This window comes from Copadichromis virginalis, linkage group LG16, assembly GCF_057382275.1.
Source record: "Copadichromis virginalis isolate Kocher_CV1m ecotype Utaka linkage group LG16, C_Virginalis_male_GT1.1, whole genome shotgun sequence".
Classification (NCBI taxonomy): Eukaryota; Metazoa; Chordata; class Actinopteri; order Cichliformes; family Cichlidae; genus Copadichromis; species Copadichromis virginalis.
This window is the reverse complement of record NC_140633.1, coordinates 26,408,964-26,430,574: the sequence shown is the minus strand read 5'-3', so window position 1 is coordinate 26,430,574 and position 21,611 is coordinate 26,408,964. Positions and strand designations below refer to the sequence as shown.

Genomic DNA, 21,611 nt, shown 5'->3' with positions numbered 1-21,611 from the left:
CTCAGGATCAAAGGGCTTTGGATAAAAAAAACTTTACTTATTACATTAAGCACCATCTCTCTTTTCAGTGCAGGTTAATAGTTAAAAGTAAAGAAATCAACAGAGCCAAAAGGGGAAAAATGAATTTCTCTGTGATGATGTTTCCACTTGTGTGTCTATACTTATATTATTGCTTTATACTCCATATACTTTTTAGGTGTGGCAGTCTTTATAGTTTACCTACACAAAATTAAGACACTGTGTGCTTACCACTGATACCCTTCATAAAAGTGGGAAAAGCTATAAAGCATATATACATACACATATAGAGAATGCACGGTGATCCTTCAGTGCACCAAGAACACATTAAGGCAAAGCGGCTGCAGGATGTAAGCCTGTTAGTGCCATGGATCTTCATTTAAGATGACAACATTGGACTTGTGCGGGTACATGAAGCAAACAAATCAGCCTTTACAGAGTCAGGAAGTGTCACAAGAGAAGAGGCAAGTCAAATTATTTATCCACAAAAGGATCCAGCTATCTCTTGCATGGTTTGGCCGTGCAATTGAGCATAAGTACTGTCATACAGTTATACTTATATTCATGTTAGTCTTCTAAATAACCTTAAACTAATTTTTGGTGCATTATTTGTGATGTAGTTACTGATTCTTTTATCTGTTGACAAAATTTATTCAGCTGTGAGGTTGTTATATAAGCCAACATCAATTCCTGCTCACATATAGTATTAATGATTATAGAAAAAAGTGGGCACACATCAAAAGCTTGTCATGAAACATGCTTTAAATTAAAATAGAAACCCTATTCAGCCTAATGTTATCAATTTGCAGAGTGCTCTAATCACTATTGGTGATTAAAAAATATGTGAATATGACTGTGGGTTGAAAATAACCACAATAAAAGGACAATGGCGCCATCTAATGCACTAAAAGAAAATGGGGAAAATATTTAAGAGTTTAAACTAAAACACATTGATACCTACTATTCTTTGAAGCTTCTTGTTGGAATCAGTAGTATTTATCTATGATCTCTATCTTAGGTCTTTTGGGGCTAGAGGGTTTTTCAGTCAAAGAAGAAGAAGAGTCTCCTTGAATCTCCCTGTCTATTTCCACTTTCACGTCAAAGTTGAAGCCGTCTTGTGTAATCTACTGAATGCAGTGTGTGTTGGCTTCAAATCACGTCGCTGTTAATCATTTGCCTCTCCATCATTCCAGACAGGTAGTACAGTAGTATGACTTGACAGCACTCTCCTGTGAGTGTGACAAGGTTGCCAAGTTCTTTCCTCAGTTGTTGTCATTCCCTTCCTTTCTTTATGTTATTAGCTGAATTTGGATATTATGTGGGCGTGGCAGCTTTTCTGCTGCTACCAAATCCCATTTCCCCCAACCATTTTAAAATTGACAAACTTTAATCTGGGACATATTTTTAGGAGATGCGACAGAGAGGAGACAAAAGTGATAACATTAAGAAATATTGATTTCATGTGTGCAGATTAGCAGTGTTACTGACACTATTTAAAACTTTCTGTACTGAACCCTTCCACTTTGTTCGACATTTAGGAAAAATATTAATCTGACAACTCAGAACATCAACCCAGCACAGACCAACCTGTAGTTTCTCCTAAGCATTTTTCTAAACCAATATGTGGTACTTGTCTGTCACCATCATTCTCTTATATTTGGTTTTATTTTGGACTTATATTTATGTGGTCACACACACTACTCTTCCCCCATCAGAGGTTATTTTTTAGTGTCTGATACAATCTTCACTCTCAGGCAAGGTAGATGAGCTGGTGGTGTTGCCTGTCATTTTTTCAAATCACCTCATTTGTGGTGAAATATCATGTTGGAAAGCACGTGGCTTTAAATACTGTTGCATGATTAATAAAGCTTTAGTTATGTTGACAACGACTCTCCAACTATCTTTAAAATGTTTGGATAACATCTCGAGTTTTTTCTGATTACTCCAGTTCTCTTACTGCATCCATCCATCTATTTACCTGCAGCTTATCCTTTTTAGGATTTCAGTTGAAGCATAATCCCAGCAAGATGCGAGGCAAACTGCCATGGTACTGAGTCTATGACCCAGTGTTATATGTTCCTTATGTTCTCATTTAATTTCAGTTTAGTTCCTAGTTCTTAGGTTCTTGTTCATTTTAGTCTGTTGTCTTTTGTGCCTCCCTGTGTAGTCTGTCATGTCTAACAAGTATGCTAAGTTCTGTCTCCATGTTTATTCATCAGTCAATGTCTGTTTCTCTGTTCCCTGTATTCAGTCAGTCCGTGTCCTTGTGCGTCTCTTGTTTCCTGCTTTATTTTCATAGTCTCCTATCCTGTGTGCATTATGTTCCCTGGCTTGTTAGTCTGATTAGTTCCAGCTGTTTTTCCCTCCTGTTTCCCATCCCCTCGTTAACCTCTGTGTATTTAGTGCTCTGTCTCTTCCTCTGCTTGTTGTCATGTTGTCCCATGTTGTTATGTGTTGCTGGTCCACTTGGGTCCCCAATCAATTGAAATTCTTAATTCTTATAAGATATTCAAATTTTAAATGCATAGGAATATATATTTATAAAAGTGGTACCTTAGGTGCTTTTAAATGACTTAATCCCAGAAGATAAACCTATAAGTAATCATGTGCTCATTTGATTGTTTAATTTAATTATATAGAATAAAATACTTTGGGTTTGATTCCAGAATCAGATAGATTTTTCTAAATAAAATCTGTATCTATAGTGAAATATTTACATTTTAAAACTCCTCACTGTTGTTGGAGAATCAGCCACAACAAGAAAAGATGAGAAGATCCAAATGAATTAATGAAAATACAAAGAAAAATAGTTTCCTGCTTGGGTGATGACCATAGTTGTGTGAGCTGCAGAGGAATCTGAAATTTCAAAGTAGGCTGCAGTGGTCTGTCTGGTATATACTGTGCCAGAATCATTAACACTGGATATTTTGCTATGTTGTGATCATTACTTTCATATCTTTACCAAATGTCTTTGAGTGTTAACTGTGTTGATCTCATGGTTTCCTGTAACAACAAACTGCTGTTTCAATTCCATAAAAGTATTCACATAAAAAAAAAAAATACTATCTCTCTCTCTCTCCCCCCCCCCCATTCAATCACATATTCCTCTAATGCCACCAGGTGGTCACAATTATCACAACAGTCTGGTTGCAGGTAATGTGTAAAGTCAAGGTGGAATTTCTTGAAAACTGATGTAATTAAGGGCCTTATTGGATGAATAACATATTTGTATGACTGTGGCAAGTTTTAAAATTAAGAAACCTTTGAAAGACAATGTGAAAGGCTGAAACTATGGATTTTGTAATTATTGAATTTTCTGAATATTGTTATTTTTGATTTTCACTCATCGTTGTCAAGCTGTTTTGTAAAGAAGAAAAAACCTTCGCAGTCGTGATGCTCCCTCACAGTAAAGCTGATCTAACAGTACACATACACACACACACACATATATATATATATATATATATATATATATATATATATATATATATATATATAAGTAATTTTCCATTATTATAAGTAGGCTGTACCTTAATCGGTATCGTGGGACTTTTTTTTTTCAGGTTCTGGTGTAAAAATTGTGTTTATATACATATATATGTTGTCATATTTGTCATGATATTATGAGGTTCTTTGTATTTGGACAGTTTTTATTTCTTGGTTATTCCTGTTTGGATTTCTTTATTATTCTTAAATATTACGAGTTTTAGTCTTTTAAGTTTAGATCTTCCAGACCTGCTTTGATTTTATCGTCTTACACCTCCTCTTTGTCTTGTTTTAGCTTTAGTGTCTTTGCCCTCTCGTGTTCCCTTTTTACTGTGTTTTCTTGTTTCCTTGCCATTTGTATTTTGGTTACTTTCGCTTTTACTTTGAAGATTCTTTTTTCTTTCATGTCCTGTAATTGTTACTTCCTGTCTCTGTTTTCTGCTGAATTCCCAGATTGTTCTCATGTGTTAATTACTTTCATCGGTCTTCTGCTCATGTTTCTTGTTGATTAATGACTCCTCTGTGTATTTATGTTCCTGTCTTCCCCTTAGTCTTTAGCAAAGTGTCTGCCATGCCCCCCTCTGTTTTTGCTGTCACACTTTGTGTTGTTTGGGTTCTAGTTTGTTGGAGTTTTTTTTTTTTAATTAATTTTTCATTTGGACTGCTGCAGCAAAGGCTTTCCTTTTGTTGCCTGTAGTCTCCTGCATCCACAAAGTGAAAGCCTCGCTAAAGTTGACATAAATCTTTCAACTAAAACATTGTATATAAAACCCAAATCTTATTTTACCAACTGTAAAATGCACACCAAGGCGTGTTTCAAACTAATTTGAGGCTTTGAACACCTTAGACAAACCTACGAGTGAAATTTCACACTTTCATTGGTTTTCCAGGAGGAGACATACCGTATGTAAATCCTATTAACCCACTATATACCTACAATATTCTCACTCTGCAACAAATGTAATTTTTAAATGTGTAAGATCCAACTTAATCTATTCAGCTTGCAGTATATGGTAAATGTAGAATAAATAACCCTGTCTACATTTTTTAAAATTCAGATTATATGAAATTTCACACAGAGCTGGCAAAAGACACTATTTTGCACAAAAACGTTGTGCCTCATCAACCAAAAACATTACATTCACATCAGGCACTTACAATGTGTTTGTTGTTTGAGTGCGGAGATATGAATGATTTTCTTGTTCTACCAGTCTCAGGTTGCTGTTTCAAGAGTCCCCACCACTGTTTCTCAATTAGATTTTCAAGGATGTTAACATGAAAAACTGCATTTACAGCTTAATGATGTGATGGGAAGTTTGAGATATTTATCTTAGTTTGTCCACGTCGACAAAATTATCTTCAAAGTTTCTCAAAGGACAAGACAAATTCAGCACAGTAATAATTAGTATTTTTAATGTTAAAATAATTTTATAAGACAGTAGGTTTACATACCTCTGATGAATTACCTCTTTTTGGTTCCAAAGACATATATGGGGTACTACCAAAAGTCTGACCTGCATAGGCGCATCTGCTCAGTGTCCTCCTCAGTCATGCCGATCACATAATTGCTGCTGAGGACTAATGAGGGAACATAGCTGTCTGTAGTTTTTAGTGTGGACACAAAACGGCCAACAAAAAGCCAAGTTTAAAACCAGCCCACCGAGACTTTAAAGCGACAGCCACACCAAAGAAACATGCACTGCACAGGCGGAAATGGAGGCTATGCTACAAACGTGACTGTTCATCACTGCCTTCGTTACCTGTTGAAGTTCATGGTCTGACTGCTGGGCTGGGGTCAGTAATCACGGAGCTTTAATATCATTCTGGATTTTAGGTTACTTTTGAGTCAGCGTGCAAAGTTGTGTTGGCAGTGTAATTGTTATGATGATTTCTGATATGAGGTTCAGTTCTACGGTGGTGATAGCAGGGTGTGCACAGGTCAAGTGCCACTATGACCCTCCAGAAAATAACGAGGACAGGGGATGATCGTTCAGCTCTTTAATGGCAGATTTAGCGTGGGTGTGGGTATGTGTGTGGGTGGTTCAGTCTTATAGACACACACTCTCATTGAACCCACATAAACTGCTCCCGAGCATAACTTGTGATTCACACTGTCTCCATGAACACCATTTTTCATCCCAGTCAAATCATTACTCACAAAACGGCCGTGCCCTCTAGTGGCGAGGCAGAAAACTGCATCACAGTCCTGCCTTCAGAACAGTAATGGTGACCCCATCCTGAACACAGAAACTAAAATCAGCACGTTATAGGGTGCAAAATTTTCATTTTCATTTTTTTTTTCTATTTGCATCCCTTAGAGAAGTGAAGAAACTTACAACGGAAGTAATGTCATACTTCCAGAGATGGGAGGTAACGAAGTAGATTTTTCAGGTATCTGTACTTTACTTGAGCATTACCGACAAGTCTTTACTTTTACTCCCTACATTTTTAAACACATATCTGTACTTTCTACTCCTTACCTTTTAAAGCCGAGTTGTTAGTTTAAGTTCAACAGTATCATTCGTAGGGCAGTTAAAGGAGGCCGGAAGGAGTGCAGGTGTCCAAGTTGTGTTTGTGCTACTAGCATCTAGCTAGCTCTACAGAAGATTGGGGACGCATGAGGGGAGTTTTAAATTAGGAGATACTGTAATTTCAAATGTAACGTTTCTGTCTGCTCAAGAAACACCAGCAAACTGTTTGTGTGCAGTTTCTCGCACATTGTGTTGCTAGCTAAAATTCCAGCTGCTGTATTTCCCAGGGCCAGAAAGAAAAGAGCTGGAGAGGAAGAGAGGGGTTGTATTTAATGGTAAGGGCTACTCAGTCAAACGTGAATTAAATCTGCAGATTAAAATTTTAAATATTTTTACAGACTTTTTTCAATTTTCATATATTTGATTTGTATATCATGTGTTTTGATAAATTATGTATGTTTATTTTGTCAAAAGTCCTGCAAAACAAACTATACTAACTTTATTATTCAGTGTTGCATGAAAACATTGGGTAGTTTTTTTTCCAAAAAAAAAAAAAAAACCAGGTTAGTTTGCAATACTGTGGTGAATTCAGAGTAAAGCTCTGTGTTGGATTGATACACAGTGGCTGTGGTGCTGAAGGTCGGATTTTAGTTACATCAAGTGTAGCAGAGATAAATTTGCATTTACGCTGATGATGCTTCCATTAATTAACTGAATTGCAACTTTATACCAACTGTGTATTATCTAGCATAAAGATAGTATAAACAATATAGTGTCAGTGTAGGGGATGGATATCAGTCAAGATGGCTCATGAAACTGCTTACATATTGTTGAAATTAGCTTTGTAAATCCACAACGAGCAGCAGGTCAGTTGATCACAGCATGTACACTAAGAAAACCTGTTGAAGCTCACATTAGAAATTACTGTGAGTTGTGATTCTTTTCCCTATGCTGAGGCATCCAACTGTAGCCCCTGACTGTACAAACTTTCCTGCTTAGTTGTGGAGGCAGAGTCACCCTTTACAACACAGGCAACAAAAAATAGCTGTTTTTAAAAATAAAAAAACCTCTTTCACCATATGAGTCCTACATAACAGATCGAAGCTTTCATGAGAATTAGAATTTAGATTGAAATAATATTTTCCTTTCCATGTACTAATATTGTTTTATATTATATTACTATAGCACAAGTTCAGTTACTTTTTTACAAAAAGTTATTAGAACTGTCCTTCAAAGAGCTACTTTTTACTTTCCTACTGTTAGTACATTTCAGAGCCTGTACTTTTTTTTTGTACTTAAGTAAATAAGTTGCTTCAATAGTTCAGTATTTAATTGAGTATTTTTAAACACAGGTATCTGTAGTTCTAATTAAGTAAAAAAAAAGTCTGTACTCTTGCCACCGTTGCTGGAAAGTAGTAGTAGAAGTAAATTCAAGGACAGCTAGCAAAAGTCCCTCATTTTTATTTTTATTTTTCACTCTCCACAAGTAAAATTTTTGGACAGTTTAAACCAAACAGCAGGCCAGATATTTGTAAAATGACTCCAAATTGCTCCAAAAGGCACCACAAGCACGATGGCAGTGAAGAGGTCCATTTCACCATTTAACAGAGGGCTAGCAGACTCTAGAACAGCTATAACTAATTCCAGTTAACAGATGGAGTTAAAGTTCACCCAGCTATCCACACGTGTCAGAACCATTCTTTGAAGAGGTGGTGCACACGCTTTTTAATCCTGTGAAGTTGCATATCTAAGTGGCCCTTAGAAACTTGTAAGAATTAAGTGGATCTTTCAAGAAAAGCACTAATGACTGACTCATTATTTAACAGTTTTTCAGTGAATCATTTCTGAAGAATAATTTTAGCCACTTCTCAGAAATCACATTCACTTTCATTACTTTCCCAATTATGTTGTGCTGGCATTGTAACTTTTGGCTGGACTCCATTTTATGAAAAATTAATGTTTTAAATGAAAGAAGTACCACATCTTTAAACTGCCTTAGAGTTGATGGAAGGTTTAGGCGTGTTGGTGAGGTATACAAACTTTTACATTAGAGACCAGAATTTGGAAACCGATAGTCTGTGGTCAAATCCACATTGATGTAGTTAACAAAACGATTGTGGTTTCGAGTAAGTCTAAATAAAAGCTTCTTTCAACTCACAGGGTAACAAACCAAGCTAGGATATTTTGTTTGCTTTAACCAGTGCTGTCAGTACCCAAACAAAGTCATACAAAAAGTAAATGATTTACTGTTAGCCCTGTGATAGACTGGTAACCTGTCCAGGATGTACCCACATGTGTTTTTGTGTGTCTCTGCATGTGCATAAGCTGCTAGAATATTCCAAAATGACCAGGTCATTACAGTAAAACATTAAATGATGGTGTTCAAAAGAAGCATTAACATGAATGGATGATTATGTGTGGACCTGTCTTCTTTAATAACCACATTAAAATAGAAATAATTCGCATTCTAGCTCATTAACATTACCTGTCCACACTTTAATTTGAATTTCTTTAATATTCTGGTCAAACTCCAATGGCTAATTGGACTGCTTTAAGTTGAACTTAATTTAACAGTCTGCTAGCTTATCTTAAGTAGGCCTTTAGGCATTTTTAGTCATTTTTTTACAAGCAGAATGTGAGACTAATTTACATTTACTTACGAAACAAAATGAGTTCTTTGTGTTAGTTTCTATTTCTGTCCTCTTTGCTTTCCATCTATCCAATGTTGCTGCTCTGTCTCAGTGAGAAGGACTAATGTCAAGGTGACTTTGGGGAGAAAAGTACAAAATGAAACTCACAAAACGTTCAATATTTGCAAGATGACACATTTTATATAGCTTCTGCAGCTGCATTTAATTTAGAGTTATTAGACCTAATGGTATGAGTGAAGGTTTTTTTTTTTTTTTTGTCAATTTTTAATTATTGATACTGATTATTGAGGTAATGACTGCTTTATTAGTTGAGTTAATTACATGTGTTGTGGCTGAAATACAGCCCAAACCAAAATGAAGCCCTACAGTAATTTTAGTTATAAAATAATCTTGTATCCAATAGCTGCGATGTTATACTAAATGTAGAACAGTTTAGACAGCGGTTTATGTAAGCAGCAGGCTGTTTAATAGTTTCAAATATACCATCTGGTTTTATTTTTATTATTAGTAGTAGTAATAGTAGTATTTTGTTATTATTATTGTTATTATTATTATTATTATTATTATTTGGCCAGCATGAAGTGAAATTGGTGTTAAATTACCCTTAACCTGTCCCATAATAATTTAATATAGAACGCTTGATGAATGATATATTTTGAACAATGTAAAGAAACATTTAAGGTAGGTTGTTTGTAAAACTACAACTTTACTGATTAACTGAGTCTTTAACAAACTTTAATTGTAGGTAAAGATGGACAGGCTTTTAAGATCATACATTTCTGTTTATACTTATTCCTGCAGCATCCGTCCATCCATTCTTGGCAGGGGAGTCTGAGCCTATTAACCACCAATTAAGGCCGTACCCATGATAACCTCTGGTAAGAAAAATTCTATTTTCTTTATGAGCTGTAGTGACTCTTGAAATTGACACTGACCAGAAGCAGAGAATGTTTGCTTTCAAAGTAAAAGTTTCACCTTTACTTTGAAGGTGGACATTCTCCTTTTCTTTTGTGTTTTCAGTACTGCTTGGTAAGTTTTGTGTCAGTTTGCAGGAAGTCAGTGTCATTTATACAAGCTACTGGTGACCGCAGCAACAGGCTAGTGACCAAACCAACTGCAGTTTTATCAGCTTGTGTATACAATGAGATTTTCGGTACAGCACCATATACCTCTTTGCAAGCAATGGCTAGTGAGTGCCGTCATTCTTGTTACTGATCATTCTCTAGGCCTGTGAATGGGACTTTAGTACTCACTGTCAGAGCAACTGCAAGTAATTGTTGTACAAATCTTTCCTTTGTTATCCATGGTAGCTTGATGGTTACAGATTGGGTCTCTGAGCCTATTTTTTGTTTACATTGAGTAAAGCACTACAGTGATCCTTGACCAACTTCAAAAAAATGCTGATTGGCTTTCTTACATTTCTGTGAGGCGCTTTGACATTTGTAGTGCATTAGGGTTTGAATTAGGGCAGGGAAATATGGCCAAAAATATTTATCACGATATATACTTGAACGTTTGCGATAACGATATAATTGACGCAAGACAAAATACTTTACAACTCCACAACTTTATTAGTGCAAAAGAACCCCATCAATGTATTTTCACTTAAACAGGTATATAAATTAACAGTGCAAATGCAAATTCCTTGCTGACAGTTTAACCCAAAGGTATTTCCAGTGGAATTTGGATATGTCGGCCAATTTCCACTGGAAATACCTTTTGGTTAAACTTTGGTCATCCGTTTCATTCAACGATCCGCTTTCGCCCTCCTCATTCTCCGTCGCCGCCATGCTTTTTCCGCCATGTGCGTATGAAAACAAAGGCACTGCGCATGCGTGTTTACCCATATTCTATCGCGATATTTCATTTTCTTATCATTGCCTAACATTATACTGGTATTACCGTGAACGGTATGATATGGCCCAGCCCTAGTTTGAATTATAAGTTGGCGATTCCAAAACATTAGCTCTGACCATTCTTTGATAGAACGATTTGTTATTATGCAGATTTCTGACATTTTCCTTCAAAGTTTCTTAGTTTAATCACAATTTACTGTTAGTCAATAACTGCGAGCTGTTCTGGCCCATGTGGATACAGGAGAACAGGCTCTCACCACCATGTTTTTCAAATGCAAAAAGATTTTTATTGCTGGAAAACAATCTCCTGTATCTCATATTTCTACATATGTGTATTTACCCTGGGTTCATTTGTCTTCCTAGATTATTATTATCTTTGTACCTATAATGTATGATAAAGGTGAATGTGATAGATTCAGAAGAAGATTCATAATGTATTAAAAAAATAATAAGTACTAAGAATACTGTAGGCTCTACTACTATTGTGATGAATATGCCTGAATGGAATTTAAACATTTAAGCTTTTAAAACAAAAGAAAACAAAACCCCACAACTCCTAAATGGTATCTGCAAGCTGCCAGAATATGTTGGCTAGATATGCACTGTTAAGGAAAAATGTACTCTTTAAAATTGCATTTATAGTGCAGCTGCCTTGTACTAGCATGGGCGAAGTCTCGGTTTTGTCCACTAGATGTCAGGAAGCGCCCAGATTTCAGAATGAACTTCCCAGCATCCTACTCTCAGAGCACTATTACATCTAAACTTCAGCGTAAACAACTGCTTTCTACCTCAAAATAAACTGTTAAATCTCATCATAGTTCAATTAAAATGTCCACAGGTACTTTTTTAAATTCAAGTTTCACTGCACATAAACACAAAACATTATGTGAAAAAAAAAAATACACAAACACAGATTTATTTTTATTTATAAAAAAAAATGACAAAAGTAGTCCTCAGTCAAAATCAAATCCTCTTGTTTTGGACTCTTGAAAGACTCACACAATATCCACCTAAAGAGGGAGACATTACATTATAAATCAACATACTGGCTCTGTGTCTTAGTTCACATCTCTGTATATATCATGAAAAGCATGAACTTTTTGAACCAATTCAGTCTTACTAAAATAAAAAAACTCCTAATATTGGTTTTATCTATAGAACACTCGACTTTAGCCTTTTGAAGCAGCTTTAAATTTTCCTTTGCATTTTCTTTTCTTGTCAGTGTTTCGCCATACGCAGTATATACCAAGAGTCATGTGTGAATATAGTCAGAAGATGGCAATGGTGTCAGGTTATTGCTTGGCACTCGGTGTTGGTGGGCTGGACAGGCATCTGCTCCGCACTGAGAAGGGCTCCTTTCTGCCTGCTGGAGATCTTGTACTGGCTGCTTGAGTCAGCCCTAAGCCGCTCTCCCCACGCAGAGCTCCCTTCACCAGCGTTCACCTAAATCTGTCACACAGATTTGACACTGCGTCACTTGGAGCGCACTCTGAAATGACATGTATATAATGTGGAATATTGTGCACATTTACAGCCTGGACTTCCCTTAGAGCAACGGTTTTCTTGTTTGCTTTTTTCCCCTTCCCAAAGCCCTCGTTTTTTTGTTTTTTCTCGTATAAATATTTTAACATTTTTTAAATAGTAAAAGAGTTTGTGATTTCTTTAACCTTCAGGCCTGGTCAGTGTTTAAAGTTTGGGAAATTATGAAATTATTATTTAACTGATATTTGCTTTGGTTATGGTTATAAAAACCCCCATTTAAATTTAAAAGAAATTGTTTTACATTAGGAAGTGTGGTGGATTTAAAGCTCTGTTCATTTGTAGTCAGTGGACACTTTTACCAGTTGTCTTCAAATGTTACTGTGAAACATTTGAAATGCACAGGCCATTAACCTAACAACACAAATCAGCTCACATCACACTCTTAGGCATTGATATGAAAAAAATATTATTAATTATTAAACTGAAATATTAATGGAACAAAATAATAGAAAAGGAAAAAAATGTTCATATTCAGTGTTTGTGTTACATCTGCTTCCTTTTAAGTGCACATGTGTAGAATGTGTGTTTTCTATTTAATTACAGTCTTTGTTAAAATAATATATATATATCTTTTTTTCTAATGACATCAGTTTCCCATCAACAATGTGTATTTACACACTAATCCCCAATGGCATTTTCAAACTTTTGCAGCAGTCTTATCCTAATGTATTTTCTATACAAACAAAGCACTGTGGTTATTCTGTCGTATATATCTTACTCAGAAAGCTCATGCCTGGAGAAAGTTCTGTATTAGGAACAAAGAGAAGACAGAGTGAGTGCTCATCACCCTGGGTTCGTCTCTTCTCTTTATATGGCTTTCGGGCTGCTGCTTTTTTCTGGAGTATTCTGGTAGCGACTGGCCTTGGTGGCCAGTAAGAAGGATTTTCTCTCCCCAGCTTCTGCGGCTTTGTCGGTTTGCACTGCACAAAGTGTCTCAAAACTGGGTTGTGGTTTAGGGCTCTCAAGACATAAAGGTTTAAAAATAAGTAATGGACTATTTCAGAATGTACTGTGTATTTAAAATGTTGTTTTTCTAGAGATGTCTGAGCTAAATGTATGGATTGCAGGTTTTAAGTGTGATGTTTGCATCTCTAGCAGCAGACCTAGGAGGATCCTTAGGATTCCCTTATGTTGTTAGAACTAAAGACTCATGGCTATTTGAGAATCTCCAGCCTTTTGAAAAGAAAATAGAGGTTATAAATCTGCTAAACATGTTTCTCTTCCTAGTGTATTTTATTTATTTATTAATTTGTTTTTGCGGAATTTTAAATTTAACTTAGCCAACTCTGGGATAATATCAAGCTGCATTTTGCTTGTTTTTGCACTGACGACTTAACGACTTGAGACGTTGTTTGGACATGACATATGCAGGTACGCAAATGGAATCAAATGCTTTTTAAATGCATTTTTCAAAACTTGGATTTCAAAGTTTTGAAACGCTTTCTCAAGTCAAAGGAAGACTAAACAAACTTTTTGGCCTATAAATAATAATGCAGGGGATGCTTATTTTCTCACACAGGTGTTTAGAGATCCTCTCTCTGATAAATCATGATTTGTAAACTTTACCATAGACAGCAGTGACAGGTTTCCTTTGATAATGTAGAAAAATGGGGAAAGAGAAGGCTGGGCTTAAGTAGAGCTGTGATTTAGAGCAGAGAGATGCAGCATCTCTCCTTTCCAGTGGAGGCCCTCCTGGGTTTGATTTAATTCTCTCCTTGCACTATTAAAAAGGCCTTCCACTCTCTTCACTGCATGCACCTTGCTGTCATAACTGGCACAAAATCATTAATCAATGCCGCTTGTAGGCAGTGCAACTAAGGCCTTTCACAGTGTATATTTTTCCATTATTGATTGTGTGTGTAATGCATGAAGAAGTACAAAGATGGGTGTCCTCCTGTGTTGGAATGACCATATTAGGCCAGGAGATGAGGGAACCTTTTTCTACATCAACTACAAATTCATAAAGCAATCATCATTCCAGCTGGGAAGAAAACTTCTTGTTCTCAAAATGTTTTTTTTCTTCTTCTTCGTGTTGTTTTTATGGACTGAACTTAACAATGATCCTGTGCTGGAAGTATGACGAGTAGTTATTTGGTGCAATAAAACTGAAAGGCTGTGAATGTCAGTGTCCCCCTTTGTTGTTTAATTTATTTTCTTTTCAAAGTGAAGGGAGGTGTCCTTGCTGTGAGAGTTAGTCATTGATGTGGCTATAGTTAGTCCGTGCCCTGCTGCGACTGTCTGTTGGAGATGCTACTTCCTCTTTCCTGCTCGTTCATAGCTTCCTTTGCCCGGGATGATCGCTTTGCTTCGTGCGTTTGGCTGCATTTTGTACGGGGTTTAGTAAACTTGATCAAGAACAAAAGATGTAAGAGTGAAGCGAGTTGAGTCTCTTTGCTCTGGGGTAAAGCAAAGTCAGGTAACCTTCACAACAAAGCAAAGCACTCTTGAGATTCACATACTGTTAGGAGGTTTTAGCTGTCTATGTGTGTGTTCTATTATGTGTCTTTTATTGCTGAATAAAGCATGTTTACTCTCAAAATCACTGTAAACTGTACTTGGATTACATGCTGCATTTTAATTTTTACTTATGATCATTTTTGTCATACCCCATGGGATTAAAGGTACACAAACACACAAAAGGACTGTAGCGTGAGTAAAATCAATGTCCTGATATTGTTTTTGTCATGCATGGAATTTCTCTGATCAGAAATAATTTTCTCTGTGTAGATACCAGCAAAGGGGTGTCACTCCACCTATGGTGCCACTGCTTCTCTAATCCAACACTAAGGTACTAAAACACAGCCTGAGTAAATAAAAAGAAAACACAATGGAAGAAACGTACAACAACGTGGTTTGAAAAACATACATAATATTTTACTAATGCAAAAACTTTCCTTACACAGTCCACATAACAACAAAACGTATCTTTTGCTTAGTCAATCAGTTACATCTTAAATAGGAAGAAAATGTCCCAGGAACTCAAATAATTCAAGTTAGTAGGATTTATAAGGAAAATTAAGCTTACAGTTCTTAATCTGTTTAAGTACTTGGGACATTTGGGTGTGCGATGTATTAATAATATACTTTATAATGGTATTAACATTCTAATAGTTAGTGGTAATATTCATTATTCTTGGTAGACAGGCAAGATCAACGTTCTGTTCTGTAATGTCAGAGTCTGAGGCAACTTGGTATCAGAAGTTGGATCATTTCATGCATAACAACCGTACTCACTGGATTTTGCTGCATAATGTTGCTGTAAATTCTCATTATGAGCTACACAATTACATTGAAGTTTATGTCAAAATAAAGAAATGCACCAGAAAAGAGAGGCAACATGATTGCTAGATATTAATCTTATCTTTTAACAAGCTCTATTTGTTATATTTAGAGCTTTAATGATACTAAATTGTTTTATCAACAACTAACTAATGGGCTTATCAGCAATTGACAAACCCTCTTCTCAATAAGCTTATGGTAAATGGAAAGAATCTATTACCAGCTCAGAGCCCTTTATCTCAGCTGTCTTAAATATTGATGCTTACAGTAATTTGTCCCCATTTTCTATTGATTTCTTGTTTTGCTTTCAGGTTATGCTGTAAACAGGGTAAATAATGACAGATTTGAGCAGCGCTCGCTCCAGAGATGATCCAGAAGTAGCTGGCCGCGGTGCAGACATTATTTTCTCATCAGCTGAAGTTTATGCGAGGTGGCCCTCACAGTCACTGTGGCTTTCACTGGAGGCTAGGTTAGTTGTGGCATCTCTCAGAAATAGATCCGGCATGTTGTCAATGCTGCAGGAAGCCTGGCTGAAACCTGAAGATGCTGAGCAGAGCTGGCAGGGGATGTGTTGGCGTGATAATTGTAATTATAAGTCAGAGGAAAAGAGGTGTGGCTTTTGCAGCAGTTTGATGAGTTCAAAGAAACAAGCCCCGGCATGAAGAGGAAATCATGAGTCAGAAGTACAGAGAAATGTTTGCAGGATTTCACAAAGGCAGTAAGCGGGCTTGCAATTATGTTTATCAGCTAAAGAGCAGTGTTTTCATCAGTATTATTTGAGGTTACTAGGAAAAACTTTCTTCACCCTCCCACATATCCTCCTATTACAGCACATCTGTAACATTTTTAAGCATGCATATTCTAAGACCATGAAAGAATTATTCAACATGAAAATTGGAAAGGTTCAGATTTCCCTGTTTATTTTGCAGATCTGTGCCCAACGCCGTGATGTCTTTCCTGGGTTTTATCTCTTCTATATCGCAGTCTGGAATGCATTGCTAAGCCCGGCCACCAAGGGCTAGCATATAGCTGTCTCTGCAGGCTTTGTACAGGATGAAGAAGTCATAATCCTCAAACAGACTTAAATTCCTCCAGAAAGGCTCTTGATCCTGAATCCACTCATTTTCTTCAAACAACTCAGCCCAAAAGAGAAGGGATATTTGGGCATGGCTGAAATCCTTGATTGAAATCTGCTACAAGTGGGCACAGATACACATGTGGGTCGATACACATGCACACAAATAAGCCTAACACACATAAATACATATGCACATACACCTCCCCAAACGTCCCTTGCTGTCGGTGAGAGCCTAGGCTGTTGAGAGGGCCTCTCTGAGCCCTTATTAAAAGGTAAACTTCTCTAAGGCCAGGGAATCATGTCAATCACAGGTTGTGTTTTCGCACCGAGCCCAAAGGCTGCTCTCTCCACCCTGTCAGACGCTGTTATCACCCTCAAAGCCATATCAGAATGCTGTTTGTTCTGCGCTTTAGTTTCACCCACACGGCGGATTCAAAAAGGTACAGGTCTATTTGATAGTGTATATTTCATTGCCGGAGAGAGACTGTGTTTGTCTTGCTGTGTTTGTCAGCTCATATTTGAGCTGAGGGTTCCTATTAAAACTAAACACCATATCAGAGGAATATTGCCACCGCTAGGTTCTTTTAAATCGCATATTGAGCCCATGGAGTGTGGAAGCAATTTAGTTGTAGCATAGTTTATAAGTGTGTCTGTGCTTGTGATGTTTCTATTTACTCTTGATTCTAATTTATTTACACACAGCAGCCTCTCGCTGCATTTTTCATATACTGTTATAATTACTTTCGTTATATTGTCACTTCCAGTTCTCTAAAAATATTACCTTGTTTGCATTTTCACTTATTTAATAAATCCCTTAGAGAGTCATGGCTATTTTCATTAAGCAGGATTGATCAAGTCCTCAAGGCAGCATCAGCTAACAGTTAAAAACTTCATGGGCTTTCACCGCTATACTTCACTTGCAGTGTGCTGTGCATTAGTGCTGGGCAGAAATTGACATCACAATAATTTTTAAAGGTTCTGGCAGTTTCAGTGTGTCACAATACTGTTATTATTATTATTGTTACTATTCCTGCAAAAAAGTGGCTTTATAAAGGTTTACAATGGCTCACTAAACACTTGAATGTCATCATAAAAGAAATGAAACATAAATAGCTTAAAATAAAATCACCCAAGAAAACTCATAAATATTCTACCCTGAGTCTTTTATCAAAAAATTAATGTTTGACACAAAGCTTAGCCTTCTGCCTGTTATGCTTTTTTTGGTTAAATGTAATGCCATATAGTGCCACGTCCTCTAGAGCCCAGTTGATACAGAATTTTTACGACCGATACTGATACCGATATTTGGTGATTTTTTTTTTTTAAATCAGATAGTATGAAATATAGGACTATTTTTTTTTTTCTTAACTGATTTTTATAAACAGATTTCTCTTACATTTTTTAAGTGTAGCTGTTTATTTATTCTACCTGCTTCTATTCAGATTAGCTGATTATTGTGTTTGTGGTATTCAAAAACATGTGATGCCAATAGTGAAGTGCCCTCTGGTGGACGAAATATGCAACAACACTGATGGCATTGTTGAGAGACCTTCTCCTTGTTTCTTCTTTACTTTCATTTATTGGCAGTTAAATGCTGATACCAATAGATCAGTAAATGAATATTGGCTGATAATATCGGCACAGATGCAGCATGACCAGAAATGACCCTAGTGTCCCTTGTTGTGTTATTGTGGGTTATTAATTTGAAGTCTGATATCAGTTGTTTTGCAATATGATGAAAAAAGGTGTGCATCTAATACAGGCTGCTCCTGAACGCATGGTGTTCTTGGCGTGAAGTAATTTAATACATTTACACCTCTTGAAACATGGTGTTTTTTTTTGTTTGTTTTACTTTTACTATAGCAGCATTTGAAGAAATAATATGCCAGTGCATCAAATATAACCCCCCAGCATTACTGTACACTTTAGATGACTGACAGAGGTTGTATTGAGCCAGTAGGACAGGATGCAAGATTGCAGAGCCACCAATGTTGTCAAGTAGTGTGCTGTTAATTATTGCATGAAAATATGCCTGATAATAATGTTGCTTTATCAACCGTACCAAGTAGCTCCACATTTATTTTTAAAGAAAATTTCAGGTACAGTTAGGTCACTTCTGAGATATTGTTATTGAATACTAATAATAGAAGAGAATAATTATATTTTAGATATTCTTTTTAAATTATGTGCTAAAATATTGTTAATATATATACTAAGGTCGTTTTAATATCTGAGATATTGATTCTTGTACCTAATTCCCTTTTATCTCAATATTAGTCTACAGATTGTGTATGTGTTGTCATATTAGTGTCCTCTAATTACTAAAGTATCAGCTAGCTCCTGCCCATTCTCCTACCAATGGAAACCAAAAGCAAAGCAGAAAGGCTATCCCAGTCATTAGTACGTTTGCTGGACAAACTGTGGGATCTAACACTGTGGGAGGCTAGGGAAATAAAAAGGTACTTACGCTAGTATTGACCTTGTTGCTGGACCTACTGCTGTTTGCTCTGTGGCCAGCTTTCTACAACAGACACGCACACACCCACACATACATTACATGGTTTTGCATGCATGTCAGAGAGCAATACAGTGAGTGATGAAGGATGAAAACGCTACTGGTTTTGCAGTATTGTCAGGCAGTCTTAGCAGCGCTCGTCGTGCATACATTTTGTAACAACAATAACAAGCGGCCAAATTTAAAGAAAGTAATTATAATCGCATGAGCAAACTCAGCTAATTTTTCACTGAAGACACTTTTTAATCCATAAATGCATTTTTAGTTGTTCCTATGGTGCTGGAAAACAAACAAGATAAAAAGAACAAAAAAAAAAAAAAAAGTTAAGGCTGTTCATTAGTACCACAAATGGCAACCTGCTCCTGTCAGTTTGAGAACCCATATCTATAAAGCAGCCCAAGGTTCGTGACGGAACGCCATGTAAACAACTCATCACTGCAACTTCGACTGATTAACATATGATTGCAATTCATCATCTCATGTGCAGCCGGTGACATCTTGCAGTAGCATTTATTCCGTGTTGATACATGCCTTTGGTTCCTTTTTGACAACTCAAAACAAACAGATTGCAAGCTGTCGCTACATTTGCCCAAGATGAATGGGGAAAATGAATCGGTAAATCAGGTGTGTCAGGTGATTAACACAATCATGCCTGAGATCCTTGTGGAATCACTGGAACTTAGTATGTTTGGATAAACACTGACAGTGGAACAGACTGTCTGAACAGTGTGAACAATGTGAACAGTCAACAGTAACTTGCGTCTATAAACTATTATACTGTGAAGCCTTCTGTGCATAACAGGCATTGCCCTGATGGTATTAACATTACCCTGTGGTACTGAAATTTACTGTCTGTGACCAGATAAAATGGTCACCTAGTCACCTTGCTGCTGAAATTAATGACAGCCTGTTGCAATTGACTTTACTGTTACTGAAATAGGCTTATTGGAATCAGTAATAATTATAAACATATAATTTAAAAAATGGCCTAGATACTGCAGTATATAATATTGACGTACCATTCATATTGTCAGTATTTGCAAATATACTAATTGGAATTGATTAAAAATTATGAAACTAAGTTTGCATAACTGCTCTCTGTATATCTTTGGTTTTAGTACTTCACTGACAAGTATTGACACCTTTTGATAAATTAACATTGCTCAGCTGATAAGTTTGTGTGTGTTGGACAAGGGAATGATAAAATGCTGTAATTTCTTTCAGAAAATATTAATATCTTATAACAATTTTTGCATAACTGTTGATCCCTGGAACAACTTTTTTCAAATGACTAATTTAACAGACAGAAGTGAATTGGGTTGAAACTACCAAATCCTGTTTATCTTGCACACTTCTGGATTTGGGAATGTGGTGAACAGAGTCACTGGGGACATTCAGCTCTGTTGTGCAGCTGTCATTTGCTAGTAATGGGACGCAGTCACCAAGGAACCCCTTGAGTATGTGTGCTGGGAGAAAACCGACAGAGGCGAAAGAGAGAAAAGAGAGATTCAAACGAGTGAGCAATAGTGAAGGCAATAGAGGAGCATTTGTATGGTCTTCCTTGCCACTGAAGTAGTAAAATGGAAACATATTTCTCCCCTGACAGCTACAGTAGATCTAACCCTCTGAGTTGAGCTGCTTATGATGTTGTGTGGTGTTGAGGTGGACCCCAGGGGTGTCCCAAAGGCTTGTTGTTTCTTGTCAGAGATTAGATTGAACCAGGCGGCTGTGGTTCATACTCATGCCTGAGAGAAGCCAAGGCTCCCTGTCACCGAACACAACCTCTGAGCTTTGCTCTGTAGCACCGAATCTAGATGTATTTCTTATTGTAGAATAAAGTTTGTTATTTTAAAAATAAGCTCCACCTTCTCTGGGGGTTTCCATGCTGCTGAATATTTGCTCACTGCAGCACACTGTACACTGATGCATGACTGGCCACTGGGAATGAAAAAGGGGATTTATTCACATGTTTCTCAGCTGACATTATGTTTATTTCTCACTTCACACATTTTCTTATTTTCCTACAGTTCCACTTTTTACATATTCATTTCATCAGCCCTTAAAAGATCAGATGGAGGGTTTTGCCAAGAGTCTGCAAAGAATTGCCGTTATGTCTGTTCACTGAAAGAATTTGTAGAATTCATATCAAAGTTGAGGCTTTGTAAATTTGCGTTGCTTCATTCCTTTGAAAATGTGCCAAAAAATAGGTTGAAATATCTCCAAGCAAGTTTTTTTTTTTTTTTTTTTTTTTCCTGAGTGTGTACCACATAAATTTGCCACCTAGATAGATGGAAAAGAAAGAGAAGCACTTTTTCTTCTTCCTGTCAGTCTCCTCCATGCGTCTTAAACATAGTAATCTGACAAAGTAACCGATTTTCCTTCATCATCTTGGGGATTTTTGATAACAATTAGCGGTGTTACTGCATCGAGAGGTTTAACATTTCTTCAATGGGTCTTCTTCCTCTTTTTTTCTTTTTCTTTTTTGTGTGGGCCACTAGTCCATCTTCATTTTGTGGTAATCAAATTTATCTTCTCCTATACTCCATATAATAGATTCAATATTTATAATTTTTAGGTTCTGAGTATAGTACTCGTTTGGGTTTTGGGGAATTGTATTTCATGATTGCCTTCAGACTGTACTTAAGTAAATTGCACTGTAATTGTCTGGTAATAGAGATTTTTTAGAAATCACCCCCTCTCCAGCAATAATCAATT

At 36.6% G+C, this 21,611-nt stretch overlaps 1 protein-coding gene across 5 annotated transcripts in view; it reads left to right on the top strand.

Annotated features, from left to right (window-relative positions):
- Positions 1 to 5,675: 5,675 nt before the first annotated feature.
- The window catches only part of LOC146690935 (uncharacterized), a 99,018-nt gene continuing 83,082 nt past the window's right edge, over positions 5,676 to 21,611 (top strand). Inside the window, exons 1-6 of one of the 5 annotated variants that reach the window (XR_014915510.1) lie at positions 5,709 to 5,895; positions 6,263 to 6,310; positions 9,428 to 9,504; positions 14,752 to 14,812; positions 15,615 to 15,772; positions 16,233 to 17,675. The gene's annotated coding sequence lies outside the window, so the exon portion shown is untranslated. Of the gene's footprint in view, positions 5,896 to 6,051; positions 6,311 to 9,427; positions 9,505 to 14,751; positions 14,813 to 15,614; positions 15,773 to 16,232; positions 17,676 to 21,611 lie in introns of those variants that run through there. The other 4 variants (XM_085434129.1, XR_014915511.1, XM_085434131.1 and 1 more) reach the window with 4 other exon arrangements.